General features: G+C 41.7%; 1 pseudogene; it reads left to right on the forward strand.

Annotated features, from left to right (window-relative positions):
• Positions 1-2,977: 2,977 nt before the first annotated feature.
• LOC123474255 lies at positions 2,978-7,138 on the forward strand (annotated as a pseudogene).
• The last annotated feature ends 11,440 nt before the right edge of the window (positions 7,139-18,578 follow it).

Genomic DNA, 18,578 nt, shown 5'->3' on the forward strand with positions numbered 1-18,578 from the left:
GAATCTCGTGGAGGACAGACAGTATGTTCGAGAAGAACTACTAGAGAGTATAGCACTGGCGAAAACCGACCCAGAGCGTAGAGAAAGACACAAGATAAGAGCAAAAGCCAGATATGAGACAATCCAAGAGTTAAACAGAAAATTAGCCTTGATCTCAACAGCGGAGCAAAAAGTAAAAGATAGAAAAATATAAGACAAAATGAGAGAAGCAATGGAGAGATTGAAAGAAACATCAGTCACAGTCGCTAGAATGGCGCTCCCTCTCCCGACATTTAACGGAGACATCACAGCCTGGAAAAGTTGGAGGTTAATGTGGGCATCCTACGACCAAGACCCACAACTATCACAAGTAGAGAAATTCCAGTACCTACGGAATTCGCTGAGAGGGAAAGCGGCCGAATGTATTGCTAACATTCAATTCGACAAAGACCAGTATAAGAATGTACTAGACAAATTAGAAGGCAGGTTCGGTGATCAAAAGAAACTGAAAAGTCACTACACCACAGAGCTGAAAAAGCTTCTTGCAACCAGGCTACCAAATACAGCTAGTACAGAACAGCTGCAGAAAATATATGACGGGGTGAACAACACTAAACTGGCATTTGAGAACTTGAACTTAGACATAACCAGCTGCGGAGAATACATCACGGCAGACATACTCGATGCCCTACCAAAATCTCTGACATCGAGATGGTGGAGGGAGAAATGGATCGAAGAAGGAGATCCGAACGTGAACAACATCCTAAAAGAACTAGGCAAAGAGATCAGACTAAAAGAAATGGAGGAAGGTAGCACACGGCAGTCTACTGAATCCTCTGACTTCAGACAGAATAGACCGGCAGGAAGGTTAGCACCATGCTGTTTCTGTCAACAGAGCCACCTACATCACAGGTGCACAATAGGAACGCCCCAGACAAGACGCACAATTTGCGAGAGAGACAGAAGATGCATAAAATGCTTAGGCAGATCGCATAACGCAGCGCAATGCACAATACACATCCCTTGCAGGATGTGTGGAAGCATAGAACACAGTCCAGCATTATGCCTAGGAAGGGGTAGGACACAAAACTTTCCTAACCTGAACAGATCGCAGTCGCCACAGAGGCCACGAACGGTCACAATTGAGACAAACACAAACCTGAATCAGACGATAGCGCAAGGGCTACCGACCTTCTCAGCCAAGACGCTAGGCAAAAATCAAGAACCAATAGAGATATTGGGACTAATAGACTCTGGGAGTGACAGAACATTTATCAGGAAAAATCTGATAAATAAACTCCACACGGAGGACTCACACAAAACAGAGCTAAGCATCAATACATTCGGGAACATACAGCCGAGAACAGAAGAGCTTACAACGCACAACGTGTGGGTGATAGCTCCAACTTCAGAACAAATTCAAATAAAAGCCACAGCAATAAACTACATGTCGAAAGCAACGGAAAAAATGCAGTCGACATTGATAGATGAACTCAAAGAAAAGAATGAAGAAATCGCTGACAAGAGACACGTCGACGCGAGATATAACAGACCAGAATTCGACCTGATCATTGGGTGTGATTACTTCTGGAAAATTATGACCCACCAGACCAAGCAAGGACGTGACGGATCAGTGGCCTGCGCAAGCAAACTAGGATGGATCATATTCGGGGCGGCAGAACAACAAACAGAAACCTCCGTGCTAACAACCACGGGGAAAAACAACACGAAACCCCTAGTAGATTTCAGAGAATTATGGGCATTAGAGCACATGGGGATAACCCAGGAAGAGCTAGAAGATCCCGGGTTCCTAAAAACGTACCAAAATACGATTTAAAGGAATCTGGACGGGAGATATGAAATCTTATTCCCGTTTAGAAACAACCGTAGGTCGATAGAGACAAACAGAAATATAGCCTCAATTAGGCTAACAAACCTTCTTAGAAAAATGACAAAAGAAGAAAGAACCGAATACCATAAAATATTCGTGCAATACGAAAAAGACGGATACATAGGAGAGGCAGACGCTGGCTATGACGGGGTCTGCACCTACCTACCACACAGACCGGTCATTAAAACAGAAGCTAAAACGACGAAAATTAGACCCGTATTCGATGGTTCCGCACACCAGCAGAATAAGCCGAGTATTAACGACTTATTAGAAACGGGGCCAAACTTAAACCCGGAAATCCTAGCAGTACTGCTGCGGTTCCGGCAGAACAAGATCGCCTGGACGGCGGATATAGCTCAAGCATTCCTACAGATAGGGATACAGCACGAACATGATCAGTTAATCAGGTTCCTGTGGATCGAAGATCCGGATCAAGAACCAGCAACAGTCAAGGAGTACAGATGGAGAAGAGTACCTTTTGGACTATCATGTAGCCCATTCATTTTAAGAGCGGTGATCTTAAAATGTCTAGAAGAACACCAGACAATTTTTCCCGAGTTGACAGAGCAGCTAGAACACCAGTTATATGTGGATGATTGGTTGGGGGAGCTGATAACATCAGCAAAGTGCTCCTACTGATAAAACAAGCAAAAGAACTATTCCAATCAGCCAAAATGGAACTCAGGAAATGGACGACGAACAACAGCGAGCTACAAAGCGCCTTAGAACATGTCGTAAAGTTTCAACAAGATATAGTTGGGATGGCCAGCACAGAAGCTCCCATAAAAGCCTTGGGGTAACATGGAACCCCGTAACAGACAACCTGCAATTCGACCCACAAAGAGTGGCCGAAGATGCTCAGAACCTAAATAAAAGGCCGACTAAAAGGAAACTATTTAGTCTCGCGCTCAGGGTATTTGACCCACTAGGCCTAAATTCACCAGTAGCTCTGGTACTCTTATTCGTAAGAATTGTGGTTCAAACCTGGAAGCCGGTAACAAATAATTGAAAATCGTATGAAATATTTGGTGTATATCAGATAGCAATAAACATATGCTGAAGGTAAACAATTTATTTCATTTAATTTAGTCTCTTTTGCTTTCCTAGATGACCTACACAAGCGAGGATCTCGAAAATGCGGTAGCAACATACTTCTCCGGTGATGGATCACATCGAAGCATCGCCAGCATGTTCGGCATTCCCAAAACGTCGGTAAATCGTCATCGTCGGTAGTCGACGATGATATCCGTCTGACTTTCGTCATCGGCGGTAAATCCATCGAAGCGCTCGACCTCACCCTCTCCATTGATCCGGATGGCTCCATTTCATCGAAACTCTACAAGAAACCCATGGAAGGTACCCAATTCGTTCATTGGGATTCCTACCATACGCTAGCATCGAGAAAAGCAATCCCATTCTCAACTCATTCGGTTGAAAAGGAATTGCACCTTTTACGAGGACTTCCGACGCGAAGCTATCGTCCTTTTAAAACGCTTCCGCAACCGCGGTTTCCCGTTTTCGGTTCTGCAAGCAGCCGCAAACAAGACCCTTCGGGTTTCAAGACTCCACCTCCTCCAAAAATCGCTACCCAAAAGTAACGAAGATAGAATGATCGTAGTTGTCGATTTCGATAAAAATTCCCACCGACAACTAAAATTAGAGATGAAACGATTTTACGAAAAATTATTATCGTCTCCGATCATCAAGGAAAGGGAAGTTTTGTACGGGTGTCCAATTCCGACGTTGCCGCCGCTAATTGCTTATTGCGCAGGCCCATCGCTGGGTTCAAAAATTGGACCCACGTACAAACTGGAACAACCCGTTTCCCCATTTTGAATTTTTTGGCACTCCAATCCAATATTCCCCCACCGTTCAGCTCGGGACGCGGCTGATCACACCTGGAAGTAGCAGTTAGACGTCAGGGTACCGTTGTTCGCAACGTCGAAATAAACCTATTACGCATCCCTCCTGACGACTCCAATTCCCAAATTACCCTGCCATTATTCAATTTCGGGTTTGAAGCCTCATTTTTGGTCAAAATTTGGTTTTCCTCCTGTTTAACCCATTTTTTGTCATCCAATTTGGTTTTCATTCCCATTTTCGAAATCATCGTACTTTTTGCTTCAATTTGAGTGGTAAACTTTGTCAAATTCGATTTATGTAGGGCCTGTTTTTTCACGTTTTACATGTCCAATTTTTTGATAAAAATCACCTCTCTTTTTGAAAATCCCACTTTTTTCCAAAAGTTTACACTTTGATTTCAATTTTCACTTACTTCGGATAGTCATTCCCCAATTTTGAGCACAGATTATGAATCGCCATTCTCTTGGCTTTCTTATCATGTGTCTCGTTTGGATATTACCATCCGTTTTACCCCCTCGTTCGGCCATTTTCCTGACCCATCGCTTTTTTACCCCGGGTTTTGCCATAAGGGCCTGTGTGTTTCCTTTAATCACCTTTTCGGGTACTTTTAATTGACTCACGCCATTGTTCTTGCCCTCATCTGAACCGCCTTTCTCTTAGCTTCATTTTGACATGTTTGTTTTTTACATCCCGTCATTTTATGAATTTTAAGCCTAAGATTTGCGATGCTCCCTGGCCACCAAGCGTGATTTCACGTTTACAGATGCGTGACCGCTTTTTAACCCTCGCACGACGTTTTCGCGGATATTTTCTGAATTATTATTCAATTCCACACCATAGGCCACCTTTGGTTTTGGAATAACTCGATTGGTTCAGATTTTAACCGCATAAATATATGGACCTTGTGCTCGATTTTGGTTTTTCCCATTTTAGAGCCACTTCTCATCACTCGATTTAATTTTTGAATGCGCCGTTTTGCATTTAGAATTTCCAAATGTTTATCAAAGATTGCGAATTTTATGAGATAGATAGCTGCGAAACGGTCAACAAAAATATCGATTGCGTCTCTCTTTCTTCGTTGGACTGGTGCGAAGATCCTCCTGCACAAGAAAGTTCTTCATCTGAATCGAAACTTTATTTTCACGGATTTTCTGATATTGTAAGTTTGTTGTTGGACTACATTTTGCTTTCTTGGCAGCATATTTTTACAAATCTTTTTTAATGTTTGTCTAGACATGCATCCAATAGCAAAAAGAAGCCTCTTGCTTCGGTGCAACTAACTGAAGTTCATGCATCAAGATTGCCATCGGATTGTACGTGCTCTTCTCTGAACCCAATAAACGTAAGGTTTTTTTTTATTTATTTCTTTAATTTCTCTTAATATTTTTTTAAAAATTCAAGAGTGGACACGCAATAATGGCAGAATTTGAAAAGAATATTTCACCAGTTACCATAGACAGGTTTATACAATTTCTGGGAAAAGAAGAACAGGGCGAGCTAGTTTCGAAAATGGTGGACCAGCTGAGTGATGTGGATAGGGTCAAGAACGATTTATGGAAAGACCTTATTCAAAGATATTTTGGATGCATCAGAGGCAACAATAGTTCTATTTCTTTGACATCATAAGCTATGCTTATTTTTGCACTTAGCAGCTCCTGCTGTATCCACATCCAGGCCTTCGTCAAACCTGTACTTCGGCCCCCTACCAACATGGTCCTTCGAAACAATTTATTTTCCAGTGGCAGAACACCAAAAAAACGTATACAACTACTTCCAGTCACTGTTGGACTCAGACGTCCGCAGTTATACCCTGTGGAAAAAGCTCGAGAATACCATCCCCGAAGGAGTATTCAGACGGCTGAGACTGCCGGAACCCTTCCCGGCCTACCCCTTTTGAGACAGCGACTTAGTGATTTTTAAGAATCGACGTGGAATCTTAAGTTAAATCCTCGATAAAAAAGGGTAACAAAATGCCTCTGGCCAGACTAGTAGATGCCCATATTCTGATTCCTCGTGCTTTTTGCTTTAATTTGAGTGGTCTGTTCTCTCGAATCGATAATTTCCTTGGATTTTGTTTTCCACTTTCCATGTTCCTATCTTTCCGAAAGTTAACTCCACTTTTTCGAAAAAACCAAAAAAACTTTTTCAACCATCAACTTTAACTCTCAGTCGCGGGCACTTCCCGTTATGCTACAATAACGGGATTTATTTAAAAAAGTTGCATGAACTGAGTAGAAAAAGTAAAAAGGAAATTTGTTAGAGAAACTTCCCTGAAATTTCTGTGGTTCACATTTAATTGGTAGATAGTAAAAACTTCTCATAAAAATCCCAATTTACTAATGCTAATTTTGATTTTGCTTATACTCGCACAATAAGATCTTAAAATATGCCAGCGATTGCCACAATGAAGGCCCAGTTAAGAATAAAAGAAGAAGGCCGACTGTTCTCTTAGAAGATGACGAAGTTATCGTAGCAAATTGGGTTCGGACTATGGCTAGTGCAGGGTTCCCTGTGACAAACAAGGAATAGCTGAATTCCATTCAGCATACCTTGAATGAGGCAAAAAAGGTGATAGCATTTGCCAACAATCAACCGACGGAAAGGTGGCTTCCAAAGTTTAAGAATCAGAACGGCGGAAATTGTAGATCTCGGGAAGAGCCAGATAACTCCTCATGACCTTCAGCAATGGGCTAAGCATCTTGAGAAATATTTCAAGTTGGTCATCATTTAATTTTTTTCTTATATATTCGTTCCCGTTCCACTCTCACTTAGCTGCACCACTTCACATTCGTAGTGTGTTTATCGATTGAAACACATCGTGCATTAAAACATATCGTAAAATTTTTTATTCATTTTTAATTTTGTTTCATAGTGACAATGGCTTAGAGGGTATTTTCACGGACCCCAAGAGATCTTTCAATTGCGATGGAAGTTTCTTTCTCATTGCACCAGGCAAAGGAAAAGTATTAGCAGAACTTGGATGTAAAGACGTATACCTCTCACTGAAAAGCTCAGCTAAGACTGGTGTTTCTGTATTGACTACAGTTTCGGCGTCAGGGTGGATCTTACCCCCTTTCTTATCTATCCTTACGAAAGAGCGCAGCGTTGGATGTCAAAAGAGGGAATGCCACCTAGCTTTGAAGTATTTTTCACAAAAAGGGTAGATGACGGTCGATGCCTTCTGCCATTGGGTGCTGCATCAGTTTATTCCAGAACGGAAGATCAAGGAGGTTCACTTCCCCGTTGTTCTGTATCTGGATGGCCACCGCAGTCATATTAATATCCGGATTTCAGATATTTGTACGGAAAATGACATCGTCTTGGTCACACCCCCCCTCCCCGAACACCACCCATTTTCTGCAGGCTTGTGATGGGGCCCTCTTTAAGCGTTTGAAAGGCATGTGAAAGGCTAAAGTTCATGAGTGGATAGGAAAGCATCCAACCAACAAAGTCACCGTGAAGAACATGGCCCATTTGCTCAACGAAGTGTGTCAAAATTTGTCTGCTTCGTATGGGCAAAAGGGTTTCAGAGTTTGTGGTTTATATCCGTGGAATCCTGATGCTGTGAAGTAAGTTTGAAATTAAGCCTGCTTCAATGTTTAATAGACTTGTTAACCAACGCCGTTTTGCATTTAGAATTTCCAAATGTTTATCAAAGATTACGAATTTTATGAGATAGATAGCTGCGAAACGGTCAACAAAAATATCGATTGCGTCTCTCTTTCTACGTTGGACTGGTGCGAAGATCCTCCTGCACAAGAAAGTTCTTCATCTGAATCGAAACTTTATTTTCACGGATTTTCTGGTATTGTAAGTTTGTTGTTGGACTACATTTTGCTTTCTTGGCAGCATATTTTTACAAATCTTTTTTAATGTTTGTCTAGACATGGATCCAATAGCAAAAAGAAGCCTCTTGCTTCGGTGCAACTAACTGAAGTTCATGCATCAAGATTGCCATCGGATTGTACGTGCTCTTCTCTGAACCCAATAAACGTAAGGTTTTTTTTTATTTATTTCTTTAATTTCTCTTCATATTTTATTAAAAATTCAAGAGTGGACACGCAATAATGGCAGAATTTGAAAAGAATATTTCACCAGTTACCATAGACAGGTTTATACAATTTCTGGGAAAAGAAGAACAGGGCGAGCTAGTTTCGAAAATGGTGGACCAGCTGAGTGATGTGGATAGGGTCAAGAACGATTTATGGAAAGACCTTATTCAAAGATATTTTGGATGCATCAGAGGCAACAATAGTTCTATTTCTTTGACATCATAAGCTATGCTTATTTTTGCACTTAGCAGCTCCTGCTGTATCCACATCCAGGCCTTCGTCAAACCTGTACTTCGGCCCCCTACCAACATGGTCCTTCGAAACAATTTATTTTCCAGTGGCAGAACACCAAAAAAACGTATACAACTACTTCCAGTCACTGTTGGACTCAGACGTCCGCAGTTATACCCTGTGGAAAAAGCTCGAGAATACCATCCCCAAAGGAGTATTCAGACGGCTGAGACTGCCGGAACCCTTCCCAGAGCAGAGAAAACCAGACGGCAAAAAACCGAAGCCGTACTCGAGGCCAGTACCAGAGGTGCAGAAGAGCGTACCGTTACTGAACCTCGAAGAGCAAAAGCAGCTGGAGGTAGTGTTGGCGACTATCTAAAGTTTTTAACGATATATCGATATTTTTAGATAAATGTTAGATAGTCGATATTTTTAGATATATCGTTGTATCGATACTTTCCAAGTAGTTTTTCCGATACTCAATAGATGGCGTATTGTCAAATACAAAAAATTAAGAATAGATCCATACCCATCGCTGGATTTGAACTCTGAACCTTTGTCATGCGATTGCTGTCTTCATCCACAGGGCTATTGAGATGATAAACAAGTCTGCCATGCAAAGAACAATAATTTTGTTACCGAATATCGATATAAATTGCACAATACAAATCTGAACTGATCATCGTCTGCTTTTCTTAAGGCTAAACAGTATGTTACAAAGCTAGTTTTATCTATAATTTTATCGAATTTTACATCAAATTTTTTTATTTTTCAAGCTAAACGAAAAAATTAAGACGATTTCTAATTGCAAAATAGTCCAAACGCAAAGAACACGAAAAATAAATGTTAACACCCTATACGAAATAAAAGATGTGAATGGAGTGAGATTTGTACTTCGATACTCTGAATCCCAAATACTGTATGATTCCACAGAGCTATAGTTGCCTGCAATAATATTCAGTTTATGCTACAGTTAAAGTAAACTATATGAACGACAATCGATATAATTTTCCAAATAGAAAATCAAATAGAAAATAGTAAAAGTCAAACCTTCAAATTATCAACGATTACCACTGTCAAATCACCATTTTCCCAGACTAATGTGCAATAAAAAAAGTTATGTTGTTTATTGAGATCGAACACGGATCCTTGTTATCATGGGCATCGTCTTATACCACTATGCCATTCAATTTGGTAACTGTTATGTAAGTTAAAAAGAATTAACTGTTGTTGGATAGTATCGATACAAAATGCAGACGAAAATCTAAAATTATCGTCGTCTGAAACACTATATTTGGCTGGATAGTAAATTTGTTTACTATTGATATCATGGTTGCCACAGCAATGACTAATTCTTTTTAAATTAAATTAATTACTAATTCAAATTACAATAAGAAACATTAGAATTCCAAAAATATAGGTCAGTTATGCAACCGATTTATAAATTCCCGTCAAAAATCATTTAAGCAAGCTTTTCCCAACAATAAAATCGCTGCAAAATATTCTTCGTTCAGGTTTGAACCCAATACCTCTATATCAGTAGCCTTGTATTATACCACTGTGCCAATACTCTGTAAATTTCATACAGCACAACAATGACTTTATTGTTGTTGGGTAGTATCGATACAAATTGCAGACGAAACTCTAAAATTATCGTCGTCTGTAACACTATATTTGGCTGGATAGCAAATTTGTTTAATATTGATATCAGGGTTGCCACCGCAATTACTAATTCTTTTTAAATTAAATTAATTACTAATTCAAATTACAATAAGAAACATTATAATTCAAAAAGTATAGGTCTGTTGCGCAATCGATTTCTAAACTCCCATCAAAAAATATTTAAGCAAGGTTTTCCTAACAATAAAAACGCTGAAAAACATGAGAGTTCGTTTGATGCCTAAATGGCCGGAAACAATGTCATCGTGAAAAGCTTGCAAAATTTTTTCGCGAAAATCCGCGGGTACACATAATCTTCTGTAATTTTTTCCACCCTTAAACGTTTCTTTGTAAAGTTTTCCGTTGCACAGCACAAAGTTTTTCACTCTTTTCTTGCCTTCCTGGAGATTCAAGATTTTTTCGTTCCACTCACGATGAGCTCTCTGTTTGCTGACGACTGAATCATCGTCTTCGAGAGAAAGGATGTCCGATGCCTCTGATCCGACAGCTGCAACGATAAAGCAACGGTCATCTTCCATTTCTTCCACCTGCTGAAGTGGGTTTCGTGATAGGCAGTCGGCGTTGTCGTGAATCTTTCCACTACGATATACGATAGTTATATCGTACTCCTGCAGTGAAAGACTCCAACGTGCTAGACGTCCAGCGAGGTCCCGTTTGCTCATTAGCCAACACAATGCTTGATGATCAGTGATCACTTTCACTTGGCAGCCCCACACAAAACATCTGAACTTGGTAAGACACCACACTAATGCAAGACACTCTTTTTCCGTGATTGAATAATTCGTTTCTGATTTAGATAGCAATCGGCTTGCGTATGCCACTGGTCTTTCGACTCCATTGATGCGTTGGGCTAACACACCTCCTATTCCAAATCCACAGGCATCTGGTAGAATTTCCATTGGCAAATCGTAGTTTGGATGAGCGAGCACTGGGGCCGATGTAAGTGCTATTTTTAGAGCGTTGAAACTTTTAACTTGATCTACTCCCCAAATGAATGGAATGTCTTTCTTTGTTAGCGATGTGAGCGGGCGTGCAATGGCTGCAAAATTTTGGATGTGACGTCGATAATAGGAGCACAATCCTAGAAAACTTTGCACTCGTTTGATTTTGTTTGCTATCGAGTGACCGTCTGCCGGGCATGGGAACTTTTCCACTGCCTTTAATTTTTCAGGGTCCGGGCCAACACCTTCCTGGGTAACGACGTGTCCTAATACTTTTAGGTTATTCTCGGCAAATGAACATTTTGACCATTTCAGTTTCAGATTGGCTTTCGCAAGGCAATCCATCACTGATTGAAGTCGTTCCAAATGTTGTTCAAACGTTGCTGAGTAGACGATGACGTCATCTAGGTACACCAAACACATCGTCCATCGAAGTCCAGCCAAAATAATATCCATTGCCCGCTGAAAGGTGCCCGGGGCATTGGTCAATCCAAATGGAAGAGCGCGGAACTGATACAATCCATCCGCCGTTATGAACGCTGTCTTCGGTCTATCCCTGCTGGTAACCGGAACCTGATGATATCCGGCTTGAAGATCCATGCTGGAGAAAATTGTAGCGCCCTCCAGGCGGCTCAATGTATCCGCTATCCGAGGCAGTGGATAGGAATCTTTTACGGTAACCGCATTAAGTTTGCGGTAATCCACACAAAAACGCCAAGTTCCATCTTTCTTCTTTACTAGGACTACAGGCGAAGACCAAGGGCTGTCCGAGTGTTCAATTATTCCCTGACGTAGCATTCCCTCCACCTGTGTTTGGATCACTGCTCGTTCTTTCCAGGCACTCTTATAAGGGAGCTGGTGAATTGGAGGGTTAACTCCAGTGTTAATGTCATGCTCCACCAACGTACAGTGTCCCAAATCATCTTCATCAAAGGCAAAACAACTGATGGAATTTCTAAGGATTTTCAACACCTCACTTTTCTGATTTTCATCCAGGTTTTTTCCGATTTTGCTTTTCAAATTATCCAATAATTTTTCTTCTTTTTGACTCACTTTCTCCACCGTAACTTCTCCTGAAGCTTCATTAGATTCTTCGGCGTTTTCCCCCTCTTGGAATTCTTCTAATGTACCCAGCGTTACACCTTTTTCCAGCCATACTGATTTGGGGGACAGGTTTGCTACGGGAATATTTTCCAGGTCATTCTGCACGATGGCGTGTCCCGTAGACAGACTTGTTGTGGCCATAAGCGAATTCGAAGGTTTCAAGACACAAGCACCTTCCATTTTGCTCGACACTTTTGCTGGAACTGGTTTAATTGAATACGCAGGAATTTCCTGGCGTTCATTAGACACTAACACGGTGGTTTCAGATTCTTCCTCGGCTGGAAGAGAGATAGCCGCAAGTGGAAAATCACCCATGGTGAGAAGAGGTTTTTCTGCCTGGTAATTAATCCGTATCGATCCAAATTGTGCGAGGAAATCATTTCCCATTAACAGTTCCATTCCTGACATTGCCATAACTATTGCTTTTCCTTTCACAGATCTGTTTTTGTGCGTCACGAGAATTTCGGCTGCTCCTAGGGGCATTACTCGTGATCCATTTGCGAGGATAATTCCAGAACCATCCCATGGCTGCTGAATGAATTGTGTTTTCTTCAATAAATCGGGAGAGATCACTGTCACAGCAGCACCAGTGTCAATTACTGCCGTTGCCTTCACCTCAGCACAAAACACAGGTTCTTTAATCAAGTTTTTTCCATCGAAATTTAATAGGTAATTTTCTTCCTGCTCGTTAGGAGCTTGAGTCGCCAGGTTAACTGCTGTGTTCGCCGTTGGCGTCGCTGCCGATGCTCCATCCAGTTTCGGAGCTTTGTAATTTGGAGATTCCGGATTTTTAAAACAGTGCCGGGCGATATGTCCGGACTTCTTGCAATGGAAGCAGTTCGGTTTACCATCAATGGTACGTCCCTTAGGGTTAAAGGATACTTTTGCTTTTCCTTGCTCGTTTTTCTCCTTTGCCATTAATTTCTCACAGGTTTCTTGGATTAATTCGCGCATTGATTTCATAAATTCTGCCTGCTGGTCTGGATAGACGACGGAAAGGTTTGGTGACTGCTCAGGGGGTCTCTGTGATTCCATTGCTGCGTCTCTCCATCCTCTTGCTTCGGACATGAGCGATGCTTCTGTATATGATTTTGCCAGTGTCAAAAATTCTTCACATGTTTTCGGTTTCATCGGATAGATTTTTCTAAGAAGCGCCGGTCGGAGTCCTCGAAAAAGATGTTCCAATCGGTGTGCTTCCGTCATATTTGGATCGACCATTCTGCAAAGGTTGAGGATTTCGTAATAGTACCTAACGGTTGGTTCATCCACTCCTTGTGTTCTGCTCCTTAGCCTTGTCTCTTGAAAAAGACCGTAGTTATCAGGTTGAAACTCTTTTAAAAACATCGAACGAAGACCGATAACTGCAGGCGTGGCAGGGTTTCCTCCTGCCGCAGGTTGAGCCGCAACGTCGTCCCAGTCGTTCGGGACTCTAGCGCACAGGAACCAGTTTCTTGCAGTGTCATCCAAGTACATGCTGAAATTATTACGTTTTTCAGCATCACCCCATCCATTGTGGGAAGAAATCGTCTCATAACGCTCCATCCATTGGCGCGCATCTTCATCCGGACCACCTCGAAATATAGGCGGGCTGATGAATTTTCTGACAGCTGTCATAGCTTGTCTTTGCTGCTGCCTGATATGCCCTGTTGGCACTATAACTTGTTGTCCTCCGACTGGAACAACTGGACTTGCAGCTCTCAACACGACCTCGGTTTCTGGATCCGAGTTTAAATCTTCAGCCTCGGTTGATTCGCCCTGGCTGTCAGCTTCTTCAATTAGGGGCTCTCTTGAAATGGTACCTTCAAGAGTTTGGGCTTCACCAACAACGGAAGTTCCACTCTCCAATGATGAGTCTGGGGTGAGTAAAGCCTCTTCGGGAGCGCTTGACAGTTCTTGAAGTGGGTGTAATCGTCGGCTGGGGTCTCTCGGGCAACTGGGTAGACGTGGGTTTTTCTTCGTCGGCATCAGCTAACCACAACTGCAGCACGACTTCGTCACTTACTGGTAACGAGCTGCGTTCTTAACAATTGCCACTTAAAGCACGATTTCGTTACTCACGGGTAACGGACTGTATCTCCACCAATTGTCGCACGAGTTGTATTGGAACAAGAATACACGTATACAACAAGTGATGACTTAAATTCTAGACAATTATTCACTTTTAACTAATGACAATAAGGGATTACCATACCAAACTCGGAGAGCGTCGGAAGACTCCAGGGAACTACACTTTAACTGAATTTTACGCTGGTATTTATACCGAAATACAATATACGCCCTTTTCCGGAGCGCATGTCTCCGTATCTTCTTTAGTACAGATAAACTTAAGATGAATCATTCCCACGCTCGCAACATAGTACAACGAGCGGGTGAATCATCTGTGTTAGGAGATAATGTTTACCCCTTTTCACCCGCGACAATATTGATATCAGGGTTGCCACCGCAATTACTAATTCTTTTTAAATTAAATTAATTGCTAATTAAAAGTACAATAAAAAACATTAGAATTCAAAAAATATAGGTCTGTTATGCAACCGATTTATAAAATCCCGTCAAAAATCATTTAAGCAAGCTTTTCCCTAGAATAAAAACGCTGAAAAAGTTTCTTCGATCATGTTTAAACCCACTGCCTTTGTATCGCTAGCCTTGTATTATACCACTGCGCCAACGGTCTATAGAAAACTTTGAGCATAAAAAAGATTAATTTCTGTTGGGTAGTATCGATACAAACTGTCGACAAAAATCTAATCTTTCCGTCGTCTGCTAGCTTCCAAATGCGTTAAAAATGTATTTTCAAGAGCCAATCATCAAGAAAAAATGTAGGCCTACAGTCGCTTCTGGATTTGAACTCCGAACTTTATAGTCACAGACCAAGTCGTTAACCTTAGCACTACTACAAACTACATTATTATTAATTCTCGCCGCCATAAAGTTCTTGTTGACGACTATCGATGCAAATTAGAAAAACTGATATTTTTTTATTTTACTGTTTGAGGCTTGTTAGTAGTACCGTGGTTACCACAACTCACAATCCCTTTTGCATATAATTTTTAAATATTATGTTAACCGTGTTTTTTATATTGATACAATCATGTACGCAGTATATTTTTTGGCCAGTAGATGGGGATAATTAGATACTTTATCGATAATCGTATCGTTGTCTAAAAGTGGGCGTAGATAATTTGTATCTAAAAAAATTAGATAATCGCCAACACTAGCTGGAGGAGCTGAATAAGACCAGAGCCCCTCATGCCCCAGTGATGGCGGCGGCGCAGAACGCAGCACAGGAGGCTGAAAATTAGTCAAAATATATCCTGGAGGCATCATTGATACGAAAAGAGAAGGAAAAGCTCCGACTTCGAGAGCAAGCATTGGCTGCCCAGAAGACCACGGTTCAAATCCCGCCAGAACCTCAACCGGGGACATCAAGGCAAAGACCAACCTTATTGGAGAAAATAAATCAGGATATTAGAGCTCAAACAATCCCTAAACCAATCCCAATAGAGGTCAGATCTTCGTGCTCAACTCCCAGGAGAAGATATAGCCGGATAATTCCAGCTAAAAAAATAAATAAAATGCTAGCCCGAAAATTCGCTGGGCACGGTTTGGACACTACCTCAGAAGAAGAAGAAGAAATAATAAAGTCACCTGTATCAGCCTAAAAACAAACTGTTTTTGTTGTTGATTGGAAGAATAATAAATTCCTTTTTGTTAAAACAAAAACCTTGAAACTTCATTTACTTGTAAATTAAAATAGAACAATGGCTAGCAAGCAAGGCTAGCAACACGAAGGTCTTAAGTTCAAAACCTAATAATCATCAATAATCAAACCTTTTTTAAAAAAAATGGCGTCACAAAGAGTGACAAGAAACACTCCTGCAGCCATAGAAGCAGCCTCGGAAATACAGAGCGAATCAGAGACGCTGTCGACAGCATCCTCACCAGATAACTCCATGGTCGAGAACAGAATAGAAGGATTAAATTCCCAAATACGACGATTAAACGACGACCTGGTGAGACAAACGATACTAATGCAACAACTGGAGAAAAGAATGGAAGACAAAGCAAAGAAACAAGCACTGCGAGAAATCGCAGAGAACTAAGTAAAAATGGCAGTCGACAACAAAGCACAAAGAAAAATAGCCATAGCAATGGCAGAAGAGATAAAAGAAATTACAGCCAACATCACATGGGATAAAGACAACGTCCCGTACCTAGCAAAAATTGTTAGAGATATGCTTAAAGAACACATAGACAGAGGAGTGATAGACATACACCCACAGCCAGTGGATGATGTCCCAGAACTAGAAGGGGAGGAAACAGAGAGAAGGCGAGAAATAACCCAACAGATCGAAAGAAGATCGATAGAGGAACAACAAGTCGAACCACGGCCAGAACCTGAAACCATAAATCTGGGAAGAGACTCGGCGTCTCCGAAACCAAGCATGGCAGAAGAGAGATGGAATCTCGTGGAGGACAGACAGTATGTTCGAGAAGAACTACTAGAGAGTATAGCACTGGCGAAAACAGACCCAGAGCGTAGAGAAAGACACAAGATTAGAGCAAAAGCCAGATATGAGACAATCCAAGAGTTAAACAGAAAATTAGCCTTGATCTCAACAGCGGAGCAAAAAGTAAAAGATAGAAAAATATAAGACAAAGTGAGAGAAGCAATGGAGAGATTGAAAGAAACATCAGTCACAGTCGCTAGAACGGCGCTCCCTCTCCCAACATTTAACGGAGACATCACAGCCTGGAAAAGTTGGAGGTTAATGTGGGCATCCTACGACCAAGACCCATAACTATCACAAGTAGAGAAATTCCAGTACCTACGGAATTCGCTGAGAGGGAAAGCGGCCGAATGTATTGCTAACATTCAATTCGACAAAGACCAGTATAAGAATGTACTAGACAAATTAGAAGGCAGGTTCGGTGATCAAAAGAAACTGAAAAGTCACTACACCACAGAGCTGAAAAAGCTTCTTGCAACCAGGCTACCAAATACAGCTAGTACAGAACAGCTGCAGAAAATATATGACGGGGTGAACAACACTAAACTGGCATTTGAGAACTTGAACTTAGACATAACCAGCTGCGGAGAATACATCACGGCAGACATACTCGATGCCCTACCAAAATCTCTGACATCGAGATGGTGGAGGGAGAAATGGATCGAAGAAGGAGATCCGAACGTGAACAACATCCTAAAAGAACTAGGCAAAGAGTTCAGACTAAAAGAAATGGAGGAAGGTAGCTTCAGACAGAATAGACCGGCAGGAAGGTTAGCACCATGCTGTTTCTGTCAACAGAGCCACCTACATCACAGGTGCACAATAGGAACGCCCCAGACAAGACGCACAATTTGCGAGAGAGACAGAAGATGCATAAAATGCTTAGGCAGATCGCATATCGCAGCGCAATGCACAATACACATCCCTTGCAGGATGTGTGGAAGCATAGAACACAGTCCAGCATTATGCCTAGGAAGGGGTAGGACACAAAACTTTCCTAACCTGAACAGATCGCAGTCGCCACAGAGGCCACGAACGGTCACAATTGAGACAAACACAAACCTGAATCAGACGATAGCGCAAGGGCTACCGACCTTCTCAGCCAAGATGCTAGGCAAAAATCAAGAACCAATAGAGATATTGGGACTAATAGACTCTGGGAGTGACAGAACATTTATCAGGAAAAATCTGATAAATATCAAATAAATCTGATAGCAATAAACATATGCTGAAAGTAAACAATTAATTTCATTTAATTTAGTCTCTTTTGCTTTCCTAGATGACCTACACAAGCGAGGATCTCGAAAATGCGGTAGCAACATACTTCTCCGGTGATGGATCACATCGAAGCATCGCCAGCATGTTCGGCATTCCCAAAACGTCGGTAAATCGTCATCGTCGGTAGTCGACGATGATATCCGTCTGACTTTCGTCATCGGCGGTAAATCCATCGAAGCGCTCGACCTCACCCTCTCCATTGATCCGGATGGCTCCATTTCATCGAAACTCTACAAGAAACCCATGGAAGGTACCCAATTCGTTCATTGGGATTCCTACCATACGCTAGCATCGAGAAAAGCAATCCCATTCTCAACTCATTCGGTTGAAAAGGAATTGCACCTTTTACGAGGACTTCCGACGCGAAGCTATCGTCCTTTTAAAACGCTTCCGCAACCGCGGTTTCCCGTTTTCGGTTCTGCAAGCAGCCGCAAACAAGACCCTTCGGGTTTCAAGACTCCACCTCCTCCAAAAATCGCTACCCAAAAGTAACGAAGATAGAATGATCGTAGTTGTCGATTTCGATAAAAATTCCCACCGACAACTAAAATTAGAGATGAAACGATTTTACGAAAAATTATTATCGTCTCCGATCATCAAGGAAAGGGAAGTTTTGTACGGGTGTCCAATTCCGACGTTGCCGCCGCTAATTGCTTATTGCGCAGGCCCATCGCTGGGTTCAAAAATTGGACCCACGTACAAACTGGAACAACCCGTTTCCCCATTTTGAATTTTTTGGCACTCCAATCCAATATTCCCCCCACCGTTCAGCTCGGGACGCGGCTGATCACACCTGGAAGTAGCAGTTAGACGTCAGGGTACCGTTGTTCGCAACGTCGAAATAAACCTATTACGCATCCCTCCTGACGACTCCAATTCCCAAATTACCCTGCCATTATTCAATTTCGGGTTTGAAGCCTCATTTTTGGTCAAAATTTGGTTTTCCTCCTGTTTAACCCATTTTTTGTCATCCAATTTGGTTTTCATTCCCATTTTCGAAATCATCGTACGTTTTGCTTCAATTTGAGTGGTAAACTTTGTCAAATTC

This window comes from Daphnia magna, linkage group LG7, assembly GCF_020631705.1.
Source record: "Daphnia magna isolate NIES linkage group LG7, ASM2063170v1.1, whole genome shotgun sequence".
NCBI classification, from domain to species: Eukaryota; Metazoa; Arthropoda; class Branchiopoda; order Diplostraca; family Daphniidae; genus Daphnia; species Daphnia magna.